Raw genomic sequence first — 8,000 nt, 5'->3', positions numbered from 1 at the left:
GCTCCCGGCCACCGCAGCCTTGACCTGCTGGGCTCCGGCGATCCTTCCGCTTCAGCCTTCCAAGTAGCTGGCAAGAGGATCTCTTAAGGCCAGGAATTCAAGACCAGCCTGGGCAACATAGAGAGATATAGCGAGACGAGAATTAGCCTGGTGTGGTTGTACATAGTGGTAGAACTAGCTATTTGGGAGGGTGAGGTGGGAGGATTGCTTGAGAAGGTGGAGGGTCTTGATATCAGCCCAAAATTTTTGAGGTTGAGGCTGCAGTGAGCCATGATCGCACCACTACTACAGTGAACCGTGATTGGACCACTGCCCTCTAGCCTGAGTGACAGAAAGAGACCCTGTTTAAAAAAAAAATTCTGACATATGTTTAAGGAAAATGAAGAAGCATGGCACAGGACATTGTGTATAGTGTTACATTATACAGTGTTACATTAAGAAAAACATCTACATTGTACATAATTGTTTCTGGAAAGACAGATAAGAATTCACTGATACATACATTCCAGGAAAGACCTGACAACAAATTAGGGGAGTTTCTACTTTCTGTTTACACTGTTTACTTCTCTGTAGTACTTGAATTTTCTTACCAGGTACTTGCATTTCACTAAAAAAAAAAAAAAAAAAAAAATCCACAGGAATTAGCTGATAATTCCTTTCAATAATTTTCTGTATTGAAAAACTTAATATGTAACATAATATTAGAAGTAAAACATTTGAAATGGTGATTTTTCTAGACTTGCTGTAATTTACAAAACATACACTAAGGCTAGGAAAGATGGAAGGGAATGTTGGGAGGGTGCCCAGTAACACCACTAAGAATTTTTATGAAAAGATTTATTGTGTGTATTTCTAAGCCATAACTAGATAGGTAGCTAATATTGAATACAAATAACTGGGGCTCAGAAAGTAAACTTAATTTAGATTTAGTAGTGAAATTTTTAAAATTTAGGCCAGAGGAGAAGGACTATTTGCAAGACAGAAAGATTTACTGCAAAAGTGACTACTGAACAGTAGATCCACGTTTTAGTCCTGGCTCTTTTACAGACTTAGCTATCTGACATTGGGGAAAGTAAATTGATCCTTTAATTTCCTTTTCTATACATAAAATAACAGTATTAGGGTGGAGGATCTTGATACCAGCCCCAAATTTTTGTGGTATACAAATATGTTAAAACACACACACATTGTTTCTGGGACCAAACTAACCTGTTCTACAGGACTCTTTCCACAGGCTGACTCCAACCAAGCTGGACCACTTGATGTCCTCTGAACACCCCAAGCTTGAGGCCTCTGCTGCTTTTCCCTAGTAGTTTATTTTACTTGGAATACCCTTCCCTTCCACCCTCTCCTCCCTTTTCTGCCTGTCAAATCAGTCCCCTCTCTGGGTATTATATTTACACACCACACCCTGCTTGAGGCCTTTCCCTGTTCACAGGGAAAGGCTTCCTAACTCTTGAAACCTTTGTTTATCAAAGCTCTTATGGACCATAGGCCCTTAGCTCATCTTCTCCCAGGTAGGAAGTTATAAATATTTATAAACACAAGGACAATGACTTACTGATGGTATTAGTTTCCTAGGGCTGCCATAACAAATTTTGACCAACTTATTGCTTAAAATAACAAGGATGTATTCTCTTATCATTCTGAAAACTAGATGTCCAAAATTAAAGGTGTTATCGGGGTTGGTTCCTTCTGGAGGCTCTAAGGGAGAAATTGTCCCTACCTCTCTCTTGTAGTTGTTGCTGGCAATCCTTGGCATTCCTTGGCGTGTGTACGCATCACTCCAATCTCTGCCTCTGTCTTCACATCAGCTACTTTGTGTCTCTCTGTGTTCTTTCTTTCTCTCTAGCTCTCGTTCTCTCTTCTTCTTCTTCTTTTTTTTTTTGTTGAGTTGGGCTCTCACTCTGTCGCCCAGGCTGGAGTGCATGCCACGATCACAGCTCACTGCAGCCTTGGCCGCCTGGGCTCAAGTGATGCTCCCAAATCAGCCTCCCAGGTAGCTGGGACTACAGGCATGGCTAATTTGTTTTTAATGTTTTATAGAGACAAGGTTTCACTACATTGTCCAGACTACTCGCAAACTCCTGGGCTCAAGCAATCCTCCCACTATGGCCTCCCAAAGTGCTGGGATTATAGGCTTGAGCCCCTGCTCCCGGCCATCCTCTCTTTTTCTTTTTTTTTTTCAGTCAGAGTCTCACTCTGTCGCCCAGGCTGCAGTGCAGGGGCATACTCAAGGCCACTGCAGCCTCGACCTGCTGGGCTCAGGTTATCCTTCTGCCTCAGCCTTCTGAGTAGCTGGGACTGCAGGCATGCACCACCATGCCTGGCTATTTTTTTATTTTTGTAGAGATGAGGTCTCACTACGCTGTCCAGGCTGGTTTTGAACTCTTGGGCTCAAGCAATCCTCCTGGGTAGCTCAGACTAAAAGCCATCATCACCACACTCAGCTAATTTTTTTTGCCTTTTTTTTTTTTTTGTAGAGCCAGGGTCTTACCGTGTTGCCCGGGATCGTTTCAAAATCCTAGGCTCAAGCAATCCTCCCACCTTGACCTCTCAAAGTCTGGGATTACAGTCATGAGTCACCGTGCCAGCCTGAGTTTGAAAATTTTAAGGATTTAGTCTAATTTACTAAATGGCCATGTTAGATTGCTAATATAAGTCTGTTAGACTCCAAGGGCTGACCTCCATGCTATTACCCTGTGTAGTCAAATAGCTACTGTGAGTTCAGCAACAGGTGGCACTGTATTAATTACAACAGCACCTTCATACATGTGGGAGTAAGAGTGAATGTATTTATGATGCATAGTGCTCTTTCAGTCTATGGCAAGCATATAGATTTGGGACCCTTTACAATACCATGAAATTCCCTAAGTCCATGGACCAGTATCAGAAATCCTGATTTAAATTTGGCAATCCTTGACCAATGTAATCAACACAGAGCTAGCCTTTATTAAGCACCTACAGTATGTAGGGCACTATTAGTCCAGAATATATACATATATTAAAAAACACTTGAACCCTGTTTCTTAAGATACTAGAAATCAGGCTTAATTTGTACCTGGGAGTTCTCACCTAAACTATGACATCACCCCAGAGCTGCACAACTACTCCCACAGTTCTAGAAATTTCTAAACTGAAAAACCTCAAGTGGGTGATTCCATGTTTCATTCTAATTAAGCTGATCTATATTTACCTTGTGGGAAAAGTCATAATTTCTTCATGTATCTTCTTTGGTGCCACCAAGCTGACATGTCTGGGCAAAGGGCACACCTGGAAAGGCAATGCTACTCTCTAAATATAGTTGCATGTTGCAGTTTCATTTTGGTTTTCCCTACAGGGGTGTCAATACAGGAAACACATCTGATTATTTTCCCCACTGAGCTTTGCTATCCACTTTTTTTTTTTATTTTAATTTTTTATTTTTGAGTTGGAGTCTCACTCTGTCGCCCAGACTGGAGTGAAGTGGCCGCTCCCGGCCACCACAGCCTCGACCTGCTGTGCTCCGGCGTTCCTTCCGCCTCAGCCTTCCAAGTAGCTGGAACTACAGGCATGCGCTACCACGCCCGGCTAATTTTTTTTTTTTTTTATTGTAGAGATGAGGTCTTGCCTGCCCAGGCGGGTCTCGAACCCTCAGGCTCAGGCAATCCACTCACCTCAGCCTCCCAAAGGCGCAGGATTACAGGCTGAGCCACTGAGCCCGGCTTTTTTTTCTTTTTTTTTTTTAGGTGGAGTCTCACTCACAGGCTGGTGTGCAGTGACATGCTCACGGCCATCGCAGCCTTGACCTGCTGGACTCAGGCGATACTTCCACCTCAGCCTTCCAAGTAGTTGGAACCACAGGTGCACACCACCATACCCAGCTAATTTTTGATTTATTGCAGAGATTAGGGCTCGCCAAGTTGCCCAGGTTGGTCTCGAACCCCTGGGCTCAGACAATCCTCTAGTCTTAGCCTCCCAAAGTGCTGGAATTACAGGCATGATCCTGCTGGAATTACAGGCATGATCCACCACACCTGGATCCTTTTTTTTTGAGTCGAAGCCTTACTCTATCTTCCAGGCTGGTGTGCAGTGGCACAGTTATGGCCACCGCAGCTTCAATCTCCTGGGTGGGCTCCGGTGATCCTTCCACCTCAGCCTTCCAAGTAGCTGGAACTCCAGGTACGTGCTACCATGCCCGGCTGATTTTTTGATTTTTTTTTATTGCAGAGATGAGGTCTCGCCAAGTTGCCCAGGTGGGTCTTGAACCCACGGGCTCAGGCGATCCACTCACCTCAGCCTCCCAAGGCACGGGATTACAGGCTGAGCCACTGAGCCTGGCTGGTTGTGCATTCTTTATTTCTGATGTATTGTGATGTACTTCCCTTATATACATTGAATACACAAAATTATTCAGTTGTGCAAAAATGTATTTGAGTTATAAATGAAAACCTAAAGAACACTACTTGATAATGAAAGCAGATTTCTCATCATTGCTATTATGATTTTCCTGCCCCAGAGGATAATTGGACAAACTACACATGAAGGGAAACCCAGAGAGTTACTTTTATATTGTGATTTTTTTTTTTTTTTGAGTTGCTGTCTTACTCTGTTGCCCAGGCTGGAGTACAGTGGCATGCTCACAGTCATCATAGCCTCGACCTGCTGGGCTCAGGCCACCCTTCCACCTCAGCCTTCCAAGTAACTGGAACTGCAGGTGCATGATACCACGCCCAATTTATTTTTTTATTTATTGTAGAGATGAGTTCTCGCCAAGTTGCCCAGGCTGGTCCTGAACCCCTGAGTTCAGCAATCCTCTCTCCTCTGTCTCCCAAAGTGCTGGGATTACAGACTTGAGCCACTGTGCCCAGCCACCTTTTCCACCACGACCCAACCTTAGACTCTGACTGGGCCTTAGGGTGAGTAGAGAGTTGACTACCATGTAAGGTTTAGGAGCTCTTGTGATGTGGCTTATAACAGTGAATACCAATTAAACTGCTAGCAACCATCTTTTCAGTCTGTTCCAAGCCAGATAACATAAAGGAAAAGAAAAAAACCTCAAATATTTTAATTGCATAGAACCTCTGAAAATTATTTCCATCTGGTTTCAGTAGTAAGAATAAATGTGCCATCTTAAGTAATTGATCTATTATAGAGAATACTGTAAATCATGTCTTCATTGTTAGACTACTTGGAGACAATTCTGTGACTTGTCCTGGTAGCAAGTGTTTAACTTTATATAGCACACATTTTTAATCTCATCGCCCGTCTCCTTATAATCTTTTTTTTGAGTTGGATTCTCACTCTGTCACCCAGGCTGGAGTGCAGTAACATGCTCATGGCCACTGAAGCCTCCACTTGCTGGGCTCAGGCGATCCTTCTGGCTCCGTCTTCCAAGTAGCTGGAACTACAGGCATATACCATGCCACCCACCTAATTTTTCTTGATTTATTGTAGAGATGAGGTTTCACCAAGTTGCCCAGGCTGATCTTGAACCCCTTGGCTCAGGCAATCATCTCACCTCGGCCTCCCAAACTGCTGGGATTGTCATATAGGAAAAGAATGGAAGAAAGGAAAGGAAGGAAGGAAGGAAGGAGGGAAAGAAGGAAGGAAGGAAGGAAGGAAGGAAGGAGGGAGGGAAACCCATCAGCTTCAGAGGCATGCAAAACAAGACCTGGTGGAAGTCATTTCAGCTGCCTGTTAGGTGAAAAGTATCTTGTAAAAGAAAAGTATGGCTCAGTTGGAAGCCTACTAGGCCCTGTCAGAGGTCTGAGTTCTATTCTAGTGCTGTCATTCATTCACTGGATAATCCTGGTGTATTTGTTGGGGTTTTCCAGAGAAAGAGAACCAATACACTATCTAAAGAGATTCACTATAAGGTAATGGCTCATGTGATTGTGGAGGCTGACAAGTTCCACGACCTACCATCTGCAACCCAGGAAGGCTGGTGGCACAGTTCTAAGTTCTGAGAACCAGAGAACTGAGTTTGAAAGCCTGAGAACCAAGGATGTAGGAGAAAATCAATGTCCCAACTCAAGCACTCAAACAGTGTATTCAGCATTTTTGTTCTATTTGGCTCCTCAACAGATTGGATGATGCCCACCCATATTATGGAGGGCCATCTGCTTTACTCAGTCCACCAGTCAAATCCTAATCTCTTCCAGAAACAACCCACAGCCACACCCAGAAATAATGTTTAACCATATCTGAACATCCCCTACCCCAGTCAAGTTGACACATAAAATTAACTACCACTCTTGGCAGATCTCTTTCCCTAACTGAGGAAATGAGGGCTTTAATTTCCTTGTGGTAAAATGAGGTCATTAGACAATTTGGTCAGTAAGGTCTCTTCCAGCTTGAAAGTTTTATGGTTCTTAGCAGACAAATGAGGAAGGGGGAACAGGACTTTGACAAACTGGCCACCCTGCAGACCGCCTTGCCACTCTTAGCCTGCCTACCTCTGATTCATGTGCTCTGTGGATGGTAGGCCCTCAGGGAGAAGATTCCTCTCAGCCAGTTCAGCTTCTGGCCTGGAGTCTTTCTCAGTTAGGTTCTATGGAGGACTCTTGTACTTACTTAAGTATCTTGAGAAAGAGCTTTGGAAGAGATACCTGTTATAAAGTCTGATGGTTTATGAGGTGTCATGTGCTTGAGGGTGTTTTCTCATCCTTCTGAATTTTCAAAATTGGGATTTCAATCAGGATGCGGAGGAAGAAAAAATAGGATTATTAGAGATAAAGTAATAGACAGGAGATTAAATGTAAAAAATTAGATTAGATTAGATATAAGGGCTTGAAAAGAGTCTTCAAAGTGACACTGAAAGACAGAGTTTTCTAAAGTAAGAGAAGAGATCTGAGGAGATAAGTAAATCAGTGTAACATAGGGGATTCAGTTTGCAACATCAGTAGAAAAAAATTAGTAAAACAGTTTATACTCTTTTCTTGTGATACCAAAGTGGACTGGACATGTACTGTTTTTGCTTCTTCTTTTCTGCTGTGTCCCACTACTCCCTTTGAAGAAGTTTGTGGAATCCCTATGTTGCATGTGGACCCTGTCAGTCACGGGGCAGACTTCTCTCTCTCTCTTTCATCTTCCCAACCACAAGGATGGAGAGAACATTTGACCTAGACTGGAACATTCTTAGTACACCAATCTCTGAACCCAGTTATTTTATAGGTGGACACATGACCCAAGTAAAGCCAACCAAAATCTTCCTTAGAGCTACATTGTAAACTGGACTCAATGATCTTTGTCTTCAAGACTGTTCTTCAGAGAGAAGCACAAGGTGGCCTGACCTCACGGATCTGTTTTTGACAGACATTTCATTTCTGTGTAGACATGGAGTCATTCACTTGGTGTTAGTTTCTAATAGCCTGTCTAGGTCTCAGAAGAACTGATTGCCTCATTTTCAAGTCAGCACAGAGGACTCCTAATGGTTCCCTCAGGGATTTCTCAGGTTTTCTTTTTTTTTTAAATTTTTAATTTTAAAGATGTGGGGTGGTCGGGCTCGGTAGCTCAGCCTGTAATCCCAGCGCTTTGGGAGGCTGAGGTGAGTGGATTGCCTGAGCCCGTGGGTTCGAGACCAGCCCAGGCAACTTGGCGAGCCCTTGTCTCTAAAATAAATTTTAAAAAATTAGCCAGACATGTTAGCGCGCACCTGTAGTTCTGGTTACTTGGAAGTCTGAGGCGCAAGGATCACTAGAGCCCAGCAGGTCGATGCTGGAATGACCGTGAGTGTGCCACAGCCCTCCAGCCTGGGCGACAGAGTAAGACTCCAACTAAAAACAAATCAAAACAACAACAAAAATAAAGATGTGGGGTACAATTCAGGGTGAGGTATACAAATGTTCATTATGCGGGTACCGTTGTTGATGAGGTATGCCCTCCCCCCTCCCCTCCCAGCAGTTTCCCATTACTGTCAATCCCACTCACTCGGGGTTTCCTAAACTTAGGAAAGCTTTGAGAATGGAGGAGGCATAAGGTGCAGAGATTAAAGAAAAAGTGAAAGTCAAAGAATTTTC

The sequence above is a fragment of the Carlito syrichta genome, unplaced genomic scaffold (assembly GCF_000164805.1).
Source record: "Carlito syrichta isolate Samal-C Ts95f unplaced genomic scaffold, Tarsius_syrichta-2.0.1 Scaffold308583, whole genome shotgun sequence".
Classification (NCBI taxonomy): Eukaryota; Metazoa; Chordata; class Mammalia; order Primates; family Tarsiidae; genus Carlito; species Carlito syrichta.
This window is presented reverse-complemented; position numbering follows the sequence as displayed.